A 20,910-nucleotide genomic window follows, 5' to 3' on the forward strand; every position below is an offset into this window, starting at 1 on the left:
ACAGGTGGAACAGTCACAAGGGTGTCTTTGAAGATGCACCTTTATACATCCTTAGGGCATTATTGATTAGTCAGTAGGGTGGGTGTCTGCACAGAGTCCCAACAGCCCTGCTCCTCCATGCTCAGAGCTAGCTGCTGCCAGGAGCACACTCTGGCACAGGGAACTGCTGGGAGCTGCTGTGCACCTCCTTCATAATGCCCCATCAGTTCTTCCTCCGCTCTCTCTGTGGCTTTCTCAGGCTGGGCTGGCAGAGCAGCTCCTTGGCTTTTGTTCTCATCATTTGTGAGCTGTGCCAGCTCTGGTATTCATATGTTAACTCTTCTGCTGGGATAAACACGTTCACCTCTGCTGACAGCTCTGTGCCAGTGTGTTATTTGATCTGGTACTCGACCCATCTGTGTATCTTTGAGCTGATATTTGTGACTTTCATTGATTTGTAATGTTCTTTTTTAGTTAGGACACTAATTTAAAAAAAAGTTATTATATCTGTTTAATCATGTCATAGTGGTGATACAGAGATGTAATAGTTTGTGTTTTTGAGCTTTTATTTCCTATAGCCAAGAAATGCTTTGCTATTATTCATTTAGACTCCTCTCTAGACACCTGCAACCAAATTCTAGTTGGGAAAACATGAGACAATGAGTTTGGCTTTGTCTTTTTCTCTCTGTTGATCATTAGAAACTCTTGTCACAGCAGTGACTCATCTGGAAGTCTCTGCCCTGGCCTGCAGTAATAGGGGTGAAACAGACCCTGACTGAGGCAAGGAAAGCTTACAACTCACTTGCTGATGCCTTGCCCAGCTGTGCTAATGCCATTAGCTTCACACCCACATGAACTCTAAACTGCAAATATACAGATCCATTATCCCACATAGTCCTGTGTTATTTCAAGGTGACATTGAGCTACTGCTCTGTGGCTTTAAACCAAAGCCTGGTCAATGGCCATACTTTACTCTGTAGCTTTAGCACAACTCTAAAATTGCAGCTCTGAAAGAGAAATGTATCAGCCAAAGTGCTGAGCACATCCATAGAATAAATCCCTATCAAAGTCTCTATGATTGCAGGGATGTAAATGTACGCTTGATTCAAAGATTTTGCTTTTGTGGTGAAAAATCTATCAAATTTACTCTTCATTTCTAAACCCCACGGTTGTAGCTTGTGTTTCACCTGCTTTATAATTATGTGCAACAGAAAGATAAAATACTTATGACTCTTTCCTGCAATGAATAAAGAAAAAGGGCTTCCAAAACTGTGCTGAAAGCATTTCAGTTTCTTTCCCCTGAGACTGGAGTATCATAGCAATCGAGGTTTTCAATTACTTTTAGAGCAAGGTGTTTATAGACCACTATTCCCAAGGCTTTATTTGCTTGCTTTCTTTGCAAGTAAGATGATGGAAATCGCTGAGCTATTCAAAAGTCTGCCACTATCTCTTCTAACGAGCTCTCACCATCAAAAGAACCTCTTTTTCTCTTCTGTTTCTTCTGTCCCCTTGTTTCTCAGGGAGTTTCCTACAGACAGGAGGGTTTGAGAATGACTAAATCCTCATTCACATATGGACACGAGTATCACATATGGAATATATACTGAACAAAGCATCTGAAAATTAGAATCAAAAATTTTCATTTGATTTGTTTTGATCTTTGTAAGGGCTCAATATTGTGACCATCATGTTAAATTAAGAAATGCCTTCTCTTTTGTGTTTCTGATTGTAGGATAAAAAAGGACTTTTGATGGCTAGTAAACATTGGGTTTCACAAAGGTCATTTGACGTGGTAGAGATATTTTGATAAAATATACTGTCCTGTAAAGGGAAGAGGTGAAAGCCACTTAAATTAAAAGTCTCAGTTCTAATTTCCATGAAAAGATATAATGCTGTCATACTCTTTTTTAACATAGTTTAGCATGGTGTTTTCAAACACACACGAATTGGTACAGAGCCTAAGAGAAGGATAGTATGATGATGTTTTCCACAATGTATCAGAGGATTATTCCTAATGATGTCAAAGACTCATTAATCCTATTAAACAGAGTTTAAGTAAGCCACACCTGGAATTTGTTGCTGCTCAGTGAGAATAGAATTACATGGGAACAACTGAAGAGGACTACAGGATTGTAGTTTACAGGACTATAAGTGAAAGGAGAGTTGATGTTGGAAATAAAGAAGTCCATTTGGATTCATAGGACAAAGATTGAAGAGGGAAAATAAGGTTCTGTATGACTTTGTGATGGTACTTCAGGCACCAAAGAGGGAGAGGAGTCTTTTAAACTAAAGACAGTGTGTGATCTGGGGAAAAAGGTAGATAAGACCTGGCAACAAATAAAACTGAATGTAGATGGGAAGATGTTTTAGAGACATCACAGGATTAAAGCTCTGGGACAGCTTCTTGACAGGATCATAATTACAAAACTCATAGGTGTTTTAAGGAGTCCAGTGTTTTCACATCTTTGTTTATACAAGTGTGGTTGCTTGCAATAGCTGAAGATCAGTCTCATTAACCCAGAAGGCCTCTTCTGCTGTCAAATGCAAGAAATGGCATTTGAATCACTAATTAGTCTTTTATTTTTGTGTGTGAGGAGGGGAAAAGCTCATATGCAAATGTTATTGTTTTTCTGTTCATTTCTTTTAGATTTGACTTTGATTTTTGAGCATGCAATGATGCGACCTTGATGTTGTCTTAAAATAATCTCCAAGGAGGATATATATTACACAAAGATATATGTGCTAATTAATGCCACACATAATACATTACAGCTTCTGAGTAGAGAAAAATTCTCAATTCTAAATAAAAGAGTACATTATTAATATATTCTCTGAGTTCTACACTTTTAAATAGGCCCCTGGATTGCTTTTACTTGTGGACAAAGCACCAGTGCATTGGTCTGGGCCCTGATTCACTAGTCTGCTTAAATTACTTTTTATTTTTCTTTTGTTTGTTACCATGGTAACATTCAATAATTTTTCCTTCCCAATTGTTCCATTTCAGAGGAATCTAGAAAACTCCCATGGATGAAAACAAAACAATAGTTGGGGAAAACACAGCTGAAGCTATACAGGGGAAGCTCTAAACAACAGATGATAATTTGTAAGCATGCAGAGCTCAGGTTTTGTTATCAACAGGAAGTGTTTTTCTGTAGCTACCATTTGGTTTCTCTTCCAGTAAATCTGCACCATTTTAACAGAAAGCAATATGTAGTTCAAATATTTATAAGGTAAATGTATAATTAATTCATGAGAGTCTTTTCTTTTTTGAACAGAAATTTTACTATGGTAATGGAAAAATAATGGCAAAAAAGTATTTGCGAAAAATTGTTAGAGAAGATTGATCTGAAATTTCTTTTTCAATTAGGATAACTCTAAATAATTTTTTTCCTTCTGTATTTTATGTATGTTACAATAAATATAGGTATATTAATTTGTACTGCATGTGCTCTCTGATTTTTATGCTACCAAGTGGTAGAGCTGAGTTGGGCAATACATTTAGTATTGCCCTGGCATAGGCTGAGAGCAGGAAATGAATGTCTGCTGTCAGGGGGAGAATGGTTCAAAGCCCTGCGAGGTCAGCAGATGATTTCCCATTTACTGCAGTGGGTTTGGTTCATTCTGTTTTTCTCTGATAATTCATTATGATTTCAATTGAAGTAAAGGAGCTGCAGAATCAGATCCCTGTATATGTGACTATGGGATGGCAGCTGGCAGTGTTTAATATGCTGTGTGCAAGAGGCAGCTGGGTGCTTTTCTTATCAAAATGTGTGATGGAAGGTTGAGGGTGGACATTGGAGAATGAAATATCACCAAGGAGGAGGCAGTTTAGTTCAGTAATAAAGAAGAGAAAATCAGTTCTATAATCAAATCAGAAGCATAAATTGTAAAGTATTTATTTACTATTAATTATGGATTTATTGTAGTTTTATAATAAATTCTGGTTTAGATTTATAATTTCTACAACTATACTTGCAAAATACTGAGTTAAATTACTATATCTGTTGGGGAAAATTACTTCATCTCGTAAAATTCTTTATCTGTTGTAACTATAGGCCTGATTAAAATAACATGTGAGTATGGAGAATAAAATCCCATGTACCTTATTCTTTAAACCTGCAGTATTTGATAGCACTAATAAATATACTATAAAGAATGCTGCTTCAATTTATTTCAGTCTTTTTCAAACTTTAAAAATAATACTATGTTTATGTGCTAGAATCCCCCCCCTTCTATTGCTTAGCCTTGTAAAGAGGTTTTATTTACTTGAAACATACCTTTTGTGCAAAATTTTTTTTTTTTAATAATCCAAATGATTTCTGCTGTTTAAAACAAATCTACTATTAACTAACTCATCCTGGAGAAAAATGGCTTTAATCTCAGAGACTGCATTAAACTTAGAAGGAAACTAAATCAATAAAGGTGAAGGTCATGGAAACAGATGATTAGAGCAAACAACAGGCTGCCTACTGTACAATAGGGTTATAGAATAAACCAAAACAAAAGTCTATCAGAATACATCAAGAATGAACTTTTTTAATAGGTTCCTCTTCTGAATGCCGAATGGTCAGATTTATCTCCTGCAGGATTTTTTTTCCCAGTTTTCTGCTTCCCTTCCCCTCAGCTCCTTTCTCTGTCCTTTTCCTCATGTTTCCTGCTATGTTATAAACTAAATTACCTGTGGAAAGACCAGTGAGCCCTGGTTAACTAATGTGTCAGGTTTTAAATGGCCACAAGCATACCTTGTGCTGACACGTACGTGATGTGAAATCAAAATTACTCTGAAATAGGTGAAAAATGGACCCCTTTCTTAACTGTGCAGCTGGATTTTATCTTCCTGAACACATGTAACACAAATTCCCACATGAAATTTTGAGCTGATTTTTTGGAGTGGGATTCAGGGAAGAATTTGGGGGATGGGTCTGTAAGTAGGAGGGGAGAATAGTAGCCACAGTGATTGAGGACCTGGTTTAGCTCCTAGAGCTTAATAACAGCTGGGGTTAATGGTTTGAGGTGATTAGCTGGTTCCAACCAGTCATTAATCTGCAGGAGGTGTCTTTAGTCTTGCTCACTAGTCTTACCAAAGAAATGACACCCTAGCATTTTGCTTGAACTTTGGTCTTTTGTTGTTGACAAATGAGTCCGAAAACAAATGAGATGAAATCAAACCCTACAGCATGATGTCACTTTCTGCTACCCATACCAAGGGTTGTCCTGGAGCTGGGGTGGAGTTCTGACCTGACAGTGCTGGCAAGAATTTGACTCCTAATTCTGCATTTCTGCATCTGTTTTTTTACTTTCTTTTCTGCATCAGTGTACTTCCTACCCTATAAGACCTATTGAAAATTGGGACATTCACTTAACTAAATGTAGATTTGAGTCATATCTTTGTATTTTAAAAGCAGGGATATTTATTTTTAACTAGATTTAGAGTAGTGATGTTACTACCTCTGCATGCTTGCAGCATATTCCACGTGTAGGCTGGAAACACTGAAGGGAACTTGCAGGAGCTGACAGGAGTTTTAATCTCTGTGCCCTGCACTAGCCTAAGCCAAATGAAAATCTTGACAATCCACTTCAGCAGGGATGACAAGAGCTATGCTGGAAATTTCTCTGCAGCAGACCCAAAGCAGTTGATAAGAATACACAAAGTTATTAAGCTAAAGCTGAAGAAGGCATCAATCATTTTGAAAGGATACTATTTGATTCTTCCTCAAAGTCCAGTCTGACCTGACACCAGCCTAACAACATTCTTCTATTCTATAGAGCTGCATCACTGTCTCATTCTGCTACATTGTTAATAGGGCCAGTAACAAAAAATAAAAATAACCCCCCCAGCAATGTCAGTGTATATAAGGAGAATGAAGGAAGGGGGAAATAGAAGAGGTTAAAGGTTTACAGGTACAGAAAGAAAGTACCTTTCAAATACTATTTAAACTTGCTCTATTATTGAAGGCCTGTTTGTCACATCCACAGAAGCATGTAAAAAGTGACTGGCACCTGCAATTACATTTTGAGATAAAATACATTAAAAAAGCCTAGCAATATCTTTTATCTGAAATATTACATCTACCTTTCCTCTCTCTTTTATATCACAGTTGCTGAAAGGAAAAGAAAGGAAAACAAGAAAAAGGAAGAGGAAAGAGCAGAGAACTGATCTTATTCATGAATGAAAGAGGAGGCATTCCAAGGAAACCACAGCAGAGAAGAAACTTTGGTGGTAACAATGGATGTTTTGGATAAAGCACAGAAGCTGGCAAGAAATTATCCTGGCTCTAGAACTGAATTCTCCTTGGTGCAAAATATGCTGATCTTTGTCATTGAACATAAAGCTTATATCCTATCAAAAATCAGGATGCAGGAGCTGCTGCATTCTGGGCTCCCACTGCTTTTGGAGTGGCCTACTTATTTAAATGACTGGACTTTGTGCACACACAATAGACTGCTTCCTGGGGGTTGAGAGCTTTGTAAAATTACATTACAAAATCAACAATGACTGTGACAGACCTTGAATTTCTTGTATGGTGGAACAAACAGAATAGCACAATATTGTCTTTCAGGTGCACACTTCAGAGAGATTGACTAAGTGGGCAAACATCTACATTTAAGTCAAAAGCAGTAAGCCCTGGAAGCAAGTTAAATCACAGAATCACAGAAATCTTGAGTTGGAAGAAATCCATAAGGATCAAGTCCAACCCTTATTCCTCGCAGGACTACCTAAAACTAAATCAGATAGGTATGAGTGTCATACAGGCGTTCTTGAACTCTGATAGCTTGGTGCCAGGTCACTGCTTTAGATCTGGTCTGCCTGCTGTTATAATTAAAGTTTATTGTGTAAATAACAGTTTAGTCCTAATACAAAAGATGTCCCTGCAGACAGTGGATAAAGGAGTGTTTGTACTTGTTCACATCCAGGCACGAGTGACTCAGGCTGACTGGTTTGATGTGGGTCAAGTGGTGCTGTGGATGGGAAGCCTCATCACTCTCTCTCTCTAAGGTGCAACCTGTTGTGCCCAGGAGGTGTTTGTTTCTCCATAGCTTCTGTAGCAGAATTTTCTGCACTGGCTGTCCCCTGTGACCACACAGGGAGAGGATATATGACCGCATCAGCCAGGTGGAGAGGAATTTCTGATCTTTTCTGAGCAATAGAATAATGTTCCTGGACTAGTGGTCTGTGTCCCTCTCAGCATGGTGTGGGATGTGAAGTTCTGGTACACCTTGTGCCAGACAGATCTTTGCCCTGCTGCGTTCCCATAGCAATGGCTTCAGCACCTGTGTGCAAGTCCATGTGCCATTTCTGGGCTGTGCCTCGTGTCCAGAGGTTTCCGTGTCCTCGCTATGATTCTGTGCTGAAGGCAGAGGAGGAATTGCATGTGCATAAGCTGCTACATGCCAAAAGTTAATTGCCAAATAAAAAGATGTTGGCAGCATGGGAAATGGGGTGAAAAAAGCTGTGGTTTACCCAAGACACACATGCATGTTGCAGTCTGGACATATTCCTGGTGATCTGTAGTCTTGACTGGCCATGAGTTTTTTGAAGGAATGGCTACTGAACATGGAAATTTTGGCCATCGGAACAGCTGAAGGTAGCCTGAATCTCTCCAGAGTAGTGAGCAGAACAGCAGTGCTTCCTGAGTCTCTTCAAGCACATGAGGAAGGAGGAGGTTAGAATGAGATTGAGGATAATTGTGCTTTTTAATCTGGTGCCCCTTTCACCATCTCTTATATCAGCTGCCCTCTTTTCCACCCCATTAACTGTATGAGCGTACCCTTTTATCAGCTTAAAGGCCTTAAAATACAGTATTTTGTATGTGGATTAAGGACAATATGCAGCATTAAGTAACCCATGCTGATGCATTCCTCTTTGGGGTCAAGTTGTAGAGGAATGCTGCAAGGTTGCATGGCTTTTCTGTGTTGCTTACAAAAACAACAGATAAATAGATGCAATTTGTCAACCCCTCAGTCAGAATAATACATTTATTCCTGAATACAGTATTTCCCCTAGAGTTTAAATTAGTTTACTTACATTCAATATCAGAAACCAGAATGCATGTACTTGTAGTTTTATAACCAAATCCATGACAATTTATTTTGTATGAAAGGTTAAATGACTTAATAACAGCTTTCTCAGAATGTTTTTTCATTTTGTGGATGTTGGAAAAGAAGTCCAATTTTTTTGCTCCTAGATAGTGAAAAAATACATCATTATATTCTCGGTTTAGCTATGTAAATGACCCTACTGATAAATGAAAATTGATATTTCAAAGCTGTAGTTTATTATAGCCTGATGGCATGTTAGCCCTTATCATTCAAGACAGTACTTAACTCTGAATAATACATCATGCTAACTCTCTGAAATTGTTATTATGAGATTTTAATGCACCATAAAACATGTCTTATGATCTTCAGCATGCTCAAGTGTCAGTCTAACACATTAATCTCACATACATCTTGGAAAACAGTAGTTTGGCAAAAACTGTCTTCATATATAGCACTTCTTGTATTATATTTCATATATGGATTTATGTGTAAGTATGAGATTTGCAACATCTGAATAAAAGAATTATTTTTTCTGCACACAAAACACAGCAAAATGAGATCTGAGCCATAACTGGGAATTCTAGATTCTTTCAAAATATCTTTATTAAATAAACAGCGTTGTTGACATAGCAGACATGACACTGAAGGAATGTGTGCGAATATATTCTTGGGTTTGCACTTGGACTATTCATGTTGTTCCTTTCTGATTGGAAATTATTGGTCTTAGTTTAGATGATGCAATTTTATTTTACATTTCTGAGGAAAATGCATTAGCTAATCTTGAACTGGAAGATGATGGGCAAGAACAAGGACAGAGAAATAGATTCTTCTTGGCTCTGACTCTTGCAGCATGGAATTTGTGCACAGTATGGCAAGAAGGGATTTGTGAACTGCTGTCTCCAGCCAAGTTTGTGCCTATTCACACTTGTGTCCATTCAGCCTCAGAGCTACTGTGGGCCTTCTGAGGACAACTGCTGAAGGAGGATATACAGTCAATCTGCTTCTCTCAAAACCAGAGCTAAACAATAGGCAGTGTGCTGAGCCAAAGATGTGTGCCCACCATCAGAGTCTGCTGGAGCAAAACGGCAAATCCATCATACCTCTTTCTTTCTTTCTTTCTTTCTTTCTTTCTTTCTTTCTTTCTTTCTTTCTTTCTTTCTTTCTTTCTTTCTTTCTTTCTTTCTTTCTGTGATGGTTAAGGTGGAAAAAAGAAGCTGTCAGAGAGATGTATCCAAATATCCCCGTGGCTGGTCAAGACAACTGGAGGAGTGTTCCACAAGGGTTACAGTCTGATTCCTACAAAGCTGCAAGTTTAGCATTGTACTGTTGGACCATAGCTGGAAAAATCACTCAAGAGCTGTGTTCTAAACTTTGCAAAGAGAAGTCCTAAATTTAAGGCTTTTGTCTCATTTGTGTCTGTATTAATCAAAATATTTTAATTCTGGACTTAATTTGATAGGGCTCGTAAGAAAAATGGTTGAGAAGCCATCCCTAGTATGGATAGTTCACAAATAAGGTTTGATATGTTTCAAACTAAACTAAAAAATTCAACACATGTTTCATTACATATGTTCTGCATGTTGTTCCTTAAGTAAGAAAATTAGTGACTGTAACCTATATCCTTTCAAAATGCAACAGATATTTAAATGAAGCAAACTGAAAAAGGCAAAAATGTTCTTTTTTTTTAAATACCGATTATTTAGGCAATGGGGTTTGGTCCAGAAAACTGTAAAGAAACATAATTTTCATCCAAATCCCAATTCACCTGCCAGATCACATTATTTCTCTAGCTGTAGGATAGTTGTAGTTTCGTAACACAGTAAGTTCTTGTGAAATTAAAATGTCGCAAAAGTTGTTCTTGAATGTGTATTACATTTTCTGATTTTCAGCCCAAAGTGGTTGACTACTGCCATGCTTGACATTATAAGCATATATTATGTTTTCTGTACCACTAGGTTTAGAATTTGTGTTAAAAACACATGGTCTGAAGGCTCTATTGAAATCTGTACTTACACCACTTAAGGATACATGCTTTGAACCATCTATCTTAACATGTTTAAAACTATCTAATTTATATTAGCCTATTTATATTAGACTTTTATGTTTAGGTGGTCTAATTTTCTAACATTTATCTTTGCAGCCTATAGGAACTGCCTCTGTGTGTCCTGATTATATGTCCGCAATGATAAGAGAAACTATTTTCTGATTTTAAAGAGGTAACAAAGAGAAAGAAGGAGAGAAATAATGACCAGATATAATGCTGAAGGCACAATAATTGAAAGGAAGAGCAGTATTTCTCAGTATATTGCAAACTGAATGGAGGTTGTGCAGTTTAAAGGAGAGGTTACAGGGTCTATTGCACAAGAAAATTTCAATTCAGGGCCAGCAGTGGCCACCTGCAGTAAGGAAGATGCTGGTGAAGAAGAGGAAACGAGTAGTATGATGCATGGATAATGGGCCTTGTAAAGAGAGGATTCAATAAAGCAGCAGCTGGAGAGGCATCGTGGCACTTCAGCAGTCTTTGTTAGGTGTGGTGCTGCTGTGCGCTGCTGCTCTCCTCATTTCTACTGAAAAAATCAACGAGAGACTAAGTCACACTTAGGAAAGTTAGACTGCATTTTCACCTGATAATAGGAAATGGGCTTTTTGTTCAGTAGAAAATAACAGAAAAGTCTATTTGTTATTAAAGGGGTTTGTGTATATCTTCTTTCATCAAAAAAATCTCTAATGAGTCTTTTTCATGGAGAAATAGTTATCTGGTTATATCTAAGGGAAGTTTTGGGATTGCTACTCATAAGAGTTATTAAGGGCAGACATAGACTTCTCCATTCCATAGCAAAGATTTGCAATGTGTTCATAATAACCAACTCTACAGGAATTACATATAAGTAGACATAAGAATATTTACAGGTAAATAATTTATCCTAAGTGTTATTGACACTAACCAACCACAGACAAATGGCAGAATGTAAAAATATGTGATGATCCAGAGCTCAGTGCCAATTAGTTAATTCAAGTGCTTGCTGGTTCTTGAAATGAAGCATATAAAGCATTTTAAAATTCACATCATCAAAACATTATTAAAGGTGAATAAAGCTCCACTGAAATGGCTGGAGTTGTTCACCCATATATGCAAAAAGAGGGATTTTTAAGCTTGAAAGCTTGCCATACTTACTGAAACTTCAGGGATGCATTGGCACCAAGGTCCAGCTCAGGGGGGCTCACTGAAATCCACCGTGACACTCTGCAAGCCCTGGGTGAGCCCAAGTGGAATACTTTAAGTCATTGAACTTCATGTTTCTTCTCTTACAGCACTGATCACATCATCTGCTTATAAATATATTTCAGTGGAATGGTGTCCATTACCAAACCAGACAACTAGCCCCTTATCAAATGAGACAGCTTTGTATCCTAAGATGAGAGCCGATAAATTATTTCCTAAGATGACACCAAGGAAGAAATGAATCACAGAATATTTCCATCAAGAAGTTGTTGACAGTTTGAGGAAGGCAAATAATTCAGTGATTAAGTGAGAAGTCTGTTATTTTTCTTTGTTGTGTATTATTTGTGGACTGTGATTTTTATTTTTATACTTTCTGAGTAATAGTAGATGACAAAGGATAACTAACATAACAGAGGGAAAAATGTCACTATGAAATAAGTGAAAGATAAAGGTTCCCAATGAAGGAATTGAGACCACTTAAGGGGCTGAAAAATAGTAACAAAAACCCGTGGATCTGCGTCATTGCATGAACAAATGCCTCTTATCTTGGGTTTCAAGCTGACCCCCTGGTAATCAATCATGGTAAGACTGTCACCCATGCAAGGTTAAATGTGAGATGAGGCAGCTCCTCATCAGAAAACATATGGAGACCAAGAAAATATCCTCCATATGCATCTCAAAGTGGGGAAAAGTATTTCTGAATTTAATCCAAATTAAATCGTGTGAAGTTTCATGTGTTTCTTTCTTAATTTTTTTAATTTTTTTTTTTAAATTTCCTTTGTGTACATGCACACCATTTTGGCTATGACAGTCCAAAAAAGTTTGATTTTTCATGGCATAGATCATCATAGCTCTGTTGAAATCAGTGAGATTATGGCAAAATAGCCCCAGTCATATATTTAATCCATAATACAAAGTTACAATGTTTTCAACAGGCTGGAGGTGATTGCCATGACCCTCTTGCACACAGCTGCACTAACAGAAGCCAGCTCACATGTAGTGCTATCCTCTTTCTTCTGCAAGCAAGCAAGCAAGGACAGCAAATATTATGACCTTCACTTCATCCAGACAGCTGAAAACAGAAGCAGGTTTTCACTTGAACCATGGCTGTTTACAAGATGTTTTGTTCAGCTCTGACTAATAATTGGTCAGGGAAATTATGCAGGGAAGTTTCTACATGGAACTAACACATCATGTAGATGACTAAGTTAATAAAATAATACTCTTCCTTTTCACCCAACCATGTGGCACTATAGACAATGTCATTTGGATGATCCAGAAGGGGAGATATTGGAAAGACCAGGGCATCTTCATTTAGAGTAGGACTGTTAGCTGTGGCATTCTGGCTAAGTCATGTCTAATGTGCTAAGGTCTCTTGAGGTTTAAAACACATTATCAGTGTCTGGTATCTCATCTTCTTTTTCTCTCCTATCTAGGTCAAACAGTTCTTGTTATAAGCTGTTTATTGTAGGTATATCTCATGATGCTGAAACCAGAAATTCTTAGTCTTGAGAATGAATTTATTAAATTGACAATATTCATATATATGCATATATAGAGGCATACCTGTTTGCAGATATAATTCCTCATTTTCTTCACACAAAAATGAAGATCAAATCTTGGCTCTCCCGAGCAATGTCCATAGGTAGAAAATCTAGATATATTCATTTTTTTGCTATTTCAAAATATTATATGTCCTATTTCCCATTTGTGCTGGGATCAGTATGGAAAATACCAGCCTTGAAATAAAATTATATATTTATTATTTAGTAAAATGATTAATAATGACTGATCACGAGCTCTTTCATTTTACTTCTGTTTTTAAGGCTGTTTTAAAATCTATGGTTATGTTAGATATGCATTGAAGCTTTCCCTATAAGTTAAGTGTGACAGGCATGGAAATAATTTTCTGGCTTAATGTAGCATAAAAATTGTTAAGATGTTTCTGACTCTTCTAATTTAAAACCTTCTCCTGCTACTCATCCCCCTGCAAATAGTTTCATTACCTTAATTTCTTTTGGAAATTGGAGACAACTTGTGACTAAGACACTGCAAGGCTTGATTCAGTGTTAATTTGGAAACTAAATTATGAAGGTCTTTATAACATTACAGAGTTTAGACACAAAAAGGACAGCTTTAACTCTTCAAATTATTGTTCCATTATGAACATTCAAAAGGACTTATTTTTATTAACCAACATTTTCTAAAAAGCAGGCTCAATTAATTTGTCACAAAAATAAGTTTCAAAATCATTGGTTTACAGAAATTTAAGATACGGCATTACCAATGGTTTACCTCCTTTCTAGTCTGTTGTTCTAAATGGTAAATTGACCTTGTTTCTCAGTGCCCTGTTTTATCAATTAGTAACACTGCTACTAAAGCTTCTAGAGCATTTTGGGAACTCTGTCTCTGGGGTTTGAGTTTGGGTGGTATTGAGCATTCCAAATCTCAAATCATGAAAGGATATAATTTTGATGTATGCTATGTTTTAGACTTCCATTCATCTGTTCATCTGGTTTTCTGCAGGCCATAGCAGGATTTTCACTGAGCACAAAATTAAAAAGTTTCTGGTTTGTTTCCCACGTGGTATTTATGAAACTTGTGCTATGAAGCACAGTAAAACAAACCAAGAGAAGAATTCTCAGTGTGTTTCTTTCCTGCAGTTTTTCCAACAAAATTCAATGCTCATAAACATTTAGATAAAGTTTATTTCTTGCCACCTAAAGGAATGATCTCCAAGACTATAAAGGAATGATTTCCCAGACCCACTTCTTTCAGCCCAAAGGAGGTGCCAATATCTTTCTGGGTAAGTGCAAAACCCAGCACATAAGTGGGAAAAAGTTTATTTCTTTAAAGGCTGGTTCTTACATGTTAGACTTTTCCTTCTTTCCTAAATTGCCAAAATTTCTGCAGGATCCTAAGCGGTGATAACCAGAACAGGGAGAAAGTATATATATTGCCTAATATTTTTTTTAAATGTATCACTTTAGAGGAAACAAAGGAAGAGGAAGCAATCTTTGGTAATTTCTTTTTCAGACATTTATTTGCAACATGGAGGCCAACACTGCATTCCCTTAGGTATAAAAATGCTAGACCAAAGTCTGAGAGCTTCTCTCTCTGACAGTTGAACACAGCTGCATGAGCTGGAAAAGCATTGTGTAGGCTATAAAATGTACAAATAATCACACTTTACTTTCCAAAATTCTCTCTTCTCTGCATTAAAGGTCAAGCAGAACAGCTCTTTCACCTCCCAGAGTTCACAGCTAAGGACACACATGGCAATCTTCCTCAACACTGAGCACTATTGCTAAAACCATATTATTCACACTGAAGCACTGGGGCCTTATAGAGCAGCTGCTCTGTAAATTCACCAGAGCAAGGTGATTAAGTCCTTGTATGGCCACTGTATGATATGCAGACCTCTTGGTGCTCTCTTGCTGTGCCATTCTGAATCTGAGGTGTCAGTGATTAAAAGTCGGTGTGAGATGACTGTTTGCAGCTCAGCACTGATGTGACACAGTAGTTAGTCCTACTGTCATCCAAAAGGTGCCAAAAGAACTGGGGACTAGTCCTACTGTCACCAAAAAGGTGCCAAAAGATCAGGGGGCCCTTTGGCATATCATGAGCTTTTTAATCTGGTGTAAAATTGTGTTTGTTTGCTCGTGTCCATTTTTGCACCCTGTCTCATCTTCTACTATTTCTCTCTTTTTGTGGTTTTTCTGCCTCTTGATCCTCTTTCATTTCTTGTTTTGTTGCTAGTAATCCTTCTTCCCTTTATCTGTTTTAGCTCCCTGCCCTCTTACACTGAGGGATGCCTTGCAGTTGGTATTATTATGAGATTAGCAATGCTCCCAAGACAGCGTGGACCATGCCACACAGCTAACCCAGTCCTTTCCCTGCTGTCTGTAAATGACTTCAGAACAAACAGAGCAGAGAGAGGGCCCCAGTGAGGGCAGTGCAATGATCCACTTCCATATGGGGTATAAATTTCATTTTTTTAAAAGAGGGCTATTATTTTTTCCATTTTATTGTTTTCTGCCTTTCCCATCCTACCCTGCCACAAGGCACACAGATGCAGATCTGCCCTGCTTTCTGGAGAGGGCATGTTTTTACAGTCTAGGTGGACTTTAAAATGACCCCTCTGTGCCATTCCATCATGCCTGTAATGCTGCGTGGATGATGTATATGTTACATACCCAGAGGTGGCAGTATTATTTTCATGGTGTGATTTCCTTGGTGTCCTGTAACAGCTGTGTCAGGCAGCAACTGTCTTTGCAAGGATGCCCCTCAGAAATGAGATCTTTAGATCTCCATTGTAAGCAAAATCCCTGTGGGGGGAAAATACAGGCAAACAGATCTGCTCATGAGCTTGGCCAGAGACATGAAAGCTGAAAGGGCTGACTTGGCACAACTTTCTCAGTGAGATCACGTTAAGCAGAACCCACACTTTAGCCTAACAATGAAAAACTGTACATAGAAGGAAAAAGGGACACAGGGGAGCAGAAAGCAAAGTAGTGGCAGAACAGATTGCAATTCTGGAAGAGAATAACAGCTTTTACTATGTATCTGGCATGATCTCACTCCTGGGTCCAAGGAGCTAATTAAATCCTTCAGTAAGACTACTATGGTACAGAGGGATGTACTGTTGAATCTCAGGTAATTTCAGTGGCCTTTTTTTCTGGTCTGTGCTCCCTAAATTCTATTTTGCTATGCAACTCCCTGTACAGCAGCTTAATTTTTAGATTTCCCTCAGAAGTAATTGCAAAAAACCAGTTCCTTCACTTTGAGGCTTGAAGAAAGTACAAACTCCTAAAGGCAACACTATTTTACTTGAATTGATAAAGAAAATAGATATAAGTAAAGCTGAATATGGAATTACAAGCTAAACAGACCAGTGTTGTATTTCACTTATCAGTAGCATTCATAACTTTGACAGATACATCTCTAATAGGGAATTGTTTTGTATGAAGCAATCTAGTTTTCCAAATCACACTGTAACTATTTTAATGACAACACATCTACAGAAATCTCTTGGGCCTGCAAGTGGAAAAAAAGCATATGCAAAACATGGAGCTAAACACAGTCTGTGTTTCAATAACATTTGTAACTTGATAAGTGCCTCAGTTTCTGGGATCCAAATTGAGGCACTTCTAAAGAGAGCTTTGTGTATCTGAGAATGCAGAGATCTCCCTCTGGAAAGGAATGGCTTAACTGGCACCATGCTTCTTAGATGTGGGTTTTTGGGGGTGGTGGTATGGGTGTTGTTACTCTATATAATACAAAACTGTATTTGTTATCTCTAAAATACAGCTACTTGGCTTATGCCTTTACCTGTGCCTGCATCACTCACTCTCTTGCCTTTTGAGATAAGCTTCAGGTATTTACAGTTGATGGTCCCACTTATAAGGCAAAATCTACAAACATGCTTTTCCCCCATAATATTGCATACAGGCTAAAGGTTCAATTTCCACAACACACCACAAGAGAGAACAGGATTTCTTTTACCATCTCCAGTGCTGTTTTAGTTTCTTTACAAATAAACTTGTGTGTAGGTTAAGCTTACCCAGTACATATTAGAATTCCAGGGGCCTCTGGTATCCATCCTATTTACCAAACCTTATAATTTCTGTGGGTTCTGTACTTTTGTATATTGTTTTTGCAATAGGTCACTCTATCTATTTCTCAGAAAACATTTTTTTTCCTGTTATCCATCCATTGAAGGGAAAGTTTTTATTTCTTCTTAACTCCTAAACAAGGCAGAACTAATCAGCTATGAATTTTTATTCCACTGACCATGTAATCTATAAATTGTGTGGTAAGGTAATTTCTTGTAATTTTCTGCACTAGGGAACTATAGAAGCACTGCAGACCAAGGACAAAGACATGTGCTACGTAAGCAGACAGATTCCTGCCAGCATAATCTATAAGTGGAAGTTAACACTTGGCTTTTTGAAGCAAGTTCTGACCTGACAACAGCAATAAACTTCTCAGAACTGGGTCAGAGAGACTGAGGGGTCAAAAAATTAATGAATGTTATGCTGAAACAACATAGTTTTGGTACTGTTGAACATGCAGTCATTCTTCCCTGCTCTAAAGTAATATACTCAGAAAAGTTACAGGAAATGTATCTCTCTACTGATTCTGAATAAAACATAGGAATATTTTAAAACTATATTAAATCAGTGCTGGTACTACTTTAAGTATTTTTAGCTTCTTTTTCTTTTTCTTTTTCTTTTTCTTTTTCTTTTTCTTTTTCTTTTTCTTTTTCTTTTTCTTTTTCTTTTTCTTCTTTTCTTATCAAGAGAGATAAAATAGGTATCAACTCTCCAGCTCTTGAAAATGATACATACATCTAAAAAATTCATGTTTTGGCTATAGATTTTTCAACTATGGTATTGTTACTAATTATTAAATGTCTCCATGACTAAATAAAACCTGTTGGATTATGTTCTCCTAGGTTTGTGTGGAATGATTTCACAGGGATCCATGAAGTGTAAAGGCAAAAGGCTCATCTGAATACGAGCACAGGAGTGAGCCCAGTTACCTCTGCCCTCTCCCTCCCCCCACCCCACCATCACCTAGAGCATCTGTAAAGAAAAAAAAAACCAAAACCTTTTGATTTGATTTTATCCATCAGCCTTGTAGCGTCAGTCTGCTTACTGTCAAGCTTGCAAGTGCAAAGGAACTGGTATTGCCCCTTGTCTGGATGACTGGTGTCTCTCAGGATGAGAAAAGCCATTGGAGTGGCTGTTCTGGAGGTGTGATAGCAGCAGCATATTTGAGCACAACTCTCCTGTAGGATGAATCACTTTATCAGCCTGTTTAGACATGAGTCATGGAGGCCCATGAAAGGATTCCAATGGCTTATTGTTGTTTTAATAAATTGTCTGTTGTAAATTAATTTATGTTCCTGGTTTGTATCTTTTTTTCTCAGGAAAAATCTTATTTAGGAAATACCCTGCACCAATGGAAGATTGCAAAGTGCACCAATGGAAGATTGCAAAGTATCTCTTGGACATTTTTTGCTCAAGGGTCTTCAGTGATCATTGATTTACAATAGAAGAAATAAATCTGGGGGACTGCATCGACCTTATAAGAAATTCAAGTTTCTTTTTTTGCTGTGGATTGATCCATGAAATGTTAAGAGGTCCGCAATAGAAAGGGTAAAAAAGCAATGCTGATGGGACTGAGATGAGACAAGGAAAAAGGCTCAGGGTGTAGGTGGTGATTTCATGGAGCATGTGTACCATGCTGCCTCTAAACAATGAACAGTATGGGGAAAATAGAACAGAAATATCCCTTTCTTCTTTGATTTGGCCCTTGGGAATTTCTTGGGGCAGTGCTCTGTCTGTGGCCCACAGCTCTACCCCAATGGAGTCAGGGAGCTGGAGGGCATGGGTGGCTTCAGGACCAGCCCTTCCGCAGGTCTGCTCAGCAGGGAGGGCTTGGCAATGGCCGCTAGTGCCACCCTGGAAGGCCAAAGGGAGCTTGGCAGCTGTCCTGCAGTCCCTTCTCTCCCGTGGTAAATGGATCTTCCTGTTGGGATACATTCACAGGAGACCAAGGGGCAGGGCTTTTATGCATTTGTTGACGTTTATGCTGCTTGTGTGAACACATGCTAGCCCAGGGCACACTGCGACTAATGCCCAGGGAATGTGGTGTTCGTAAGCGTGTTTGCACTGGGCTACTGCCCTTGAAGTGGCAGCTGCCAGCTCTGTTGCCTGGCAGACTACACAGAAAGGAGCCCCTTGTTTGGGGACCTCAGCTGGTGTTTCCACAGCTCGCTCCCCCCACCCTGAGCTGGTTTGTGATGATAAACCAAACAAGCGCCAAACACCGCGGTGCGTGAGGGCAGGTGTGCACCTGCCCAAGTGCAGCTTGTGTTTATGCAGAAATATGGGCTCACAGGAGGTTTGGGGTGCTTTCAGCCCTTTTGGCCAGCTGTTGTGGGAAATATACTCTGTGAACACCTGTAGGAACAGAAAGATCTCACACGTGCTGCTGGCTGATAGACATCCTCCAGTGCTCAACAGAGTAAAGATTTCTTCTTTCTGTGAATCTCGCAGTTTTAGCTGGGATGCTCTAACACAGCTTGTCATCTCTTTAATCAGATAGTTTTAAACTGAAGAAACAGTTTAAAGAAGAAACTGAAGCTCAAAAAAGCGTTTAGCTTATATGTTTTTAGTTACTTGTTGGCAAACACTTTTTTATTTCCAGGGCCCTGTTAATTAATGAACAATAAATTGAACTGCTGCTTCCTCCTTGTTATTTTAAGAAATACTTTTAATATGCTACCCATTTGTAGCCATATGCCAAAAATATTTTATTTAAAGGCTTGAACCCAAGAAGTACATTCTTTAGGTTTCCTTTACAAACTGAAGCAAATGCTTTAAATGTGCTTGCATTCTTCCTTGCCATCATACAAGTTGCTCTCTATCAACTACATAAAATGCTGTTTCAGCACACTTGAATCTTACTGCAGTTTGGGGGCTGAAACTTTTTGTCAAATTCAGGAGCTTTCTATTTTTCTTTTTTTTTTTTTCTTTTGTTCTTTTTTTTTCCAATACTAGGTTCACAGTTAAAGTGCTAGTCATCTGCAACTCCTGCAATAGCTGTGTTTCCCTGCTGGCCAGGTCAAAGCCTGGCTCCATCTAAGTCACATAAGCTCCACATTTTGTGGTCTGTTACAAAAACTTGACTAAAACACTTTTTTCCTAATCTGCCCCTTACCTCTCCCACCATGCAACGTGATAAGAGACTACCAGCTTAATATCTAGAGGAGAGAGATTTATTTTGTGCATGGATCAGGTAAAACATTATTTGCTTAGATGACAGCTACCCCAAGTAGACATACCGCAGTTGGCTGTGCTTTGCCTGGAATAAAACCAGTTGGATCCATAGCTGTGACAGTAAAGGAGGATTAAAACGACATCCTGTGGTTTCAGCATCTGCTCTGAAAAGAGATACAGGAGTATATATTCTAAATGTATAATCAAGGAATGGGAAAGATTAACAAGCAATATCTGTCCTCTGTAATCAGCTTTGAAAACAACAGCAACAATTTTTACTTGCTTGATTATTTGATGGGGTCTAGTAAATATTTGAACCAAATAGTAATATGCATCTATAAACAACTGAAAATTCATTACTCCAGATAATCTTAACCTCAACAAGCAGGAGTGACTAAACACTTCCTCTTGTATCTCCTCAACTTTGATTCACCCACTTTCCATCTGTGTGCCACCTTTGCGCTCTCTGTGTCCTGACATAAATAATATCTTGCTGATGAGGCAAAATTAGGATTTTGTGAAGCTTTGTCTGGCTGACCTGAGCAGGGCTATGCTGGTGTTATCAGCTTTGTCAGATGGTGGGCCACTTAGCACTGTTGCCCTGGTCCAGACACCTGTTTCCTGAGCACCAGTTCTTCCTTAAAAATCCAATTATACTGGGTAAACAAATTCTCATCTAATTTACTGTCTCCATAACCATTAACAAGTTTTTGAGCCTCAGAGTTCTGATACTGCAATTGCCACGTGGTTGTGTTTGCAGAAAGAGGCAAAGTCTCCATGCTTACTTAGCAAGAGGAACACTTCCAATTTTTAGGACCATACTTGGGCCAATATAATTACATCAAAGTTATATGTTAGTTCATCAAAGGTGAATCTGCA

The 20,910-nt window shown here is 38.2% G+C and overlaps 1 long non-coding RNA gene across 1 annotated transcript in view; it reads left to right on the top strand.

The window, feature by feature from the left end:
- LOC139588212 (uncharacterized) overlaps window positions 1-8,655 on the top strand; it is a 153,259-nt gene extending 144,604 nt beyond the window's left edge. Inside the window, exon 3 of the long non-coding RNA XR_011678578.1 lies at window positions 6,078-8,655. This is a non-coding gene — a long non-coding RNA (uncharacterized lncRNA). The remainder of the gene's footprint in view (window positions 1-6,077) is intronic.
- The last annotated feature ends 12,255 nt before the right edge of the window (window positions 8,656-20,910 follow it).

This window comes from Agelaius tricolor, unplaced genomic scaffold, assembly GCF_023055355.1.
Source record: "Agelaius tricolor isolate 1412-34295 unplaced genomic scaffold, bAgeTri1.0.p SCAF_3, whole genome shotgun sequence".
Taxonomy (NCBI): domain Eukaryota; kingdom Metazoa; phylum Chordata; class Aves; order Passeriformes; family Icteridae; genus Agelaius; species Agelaius tricolor.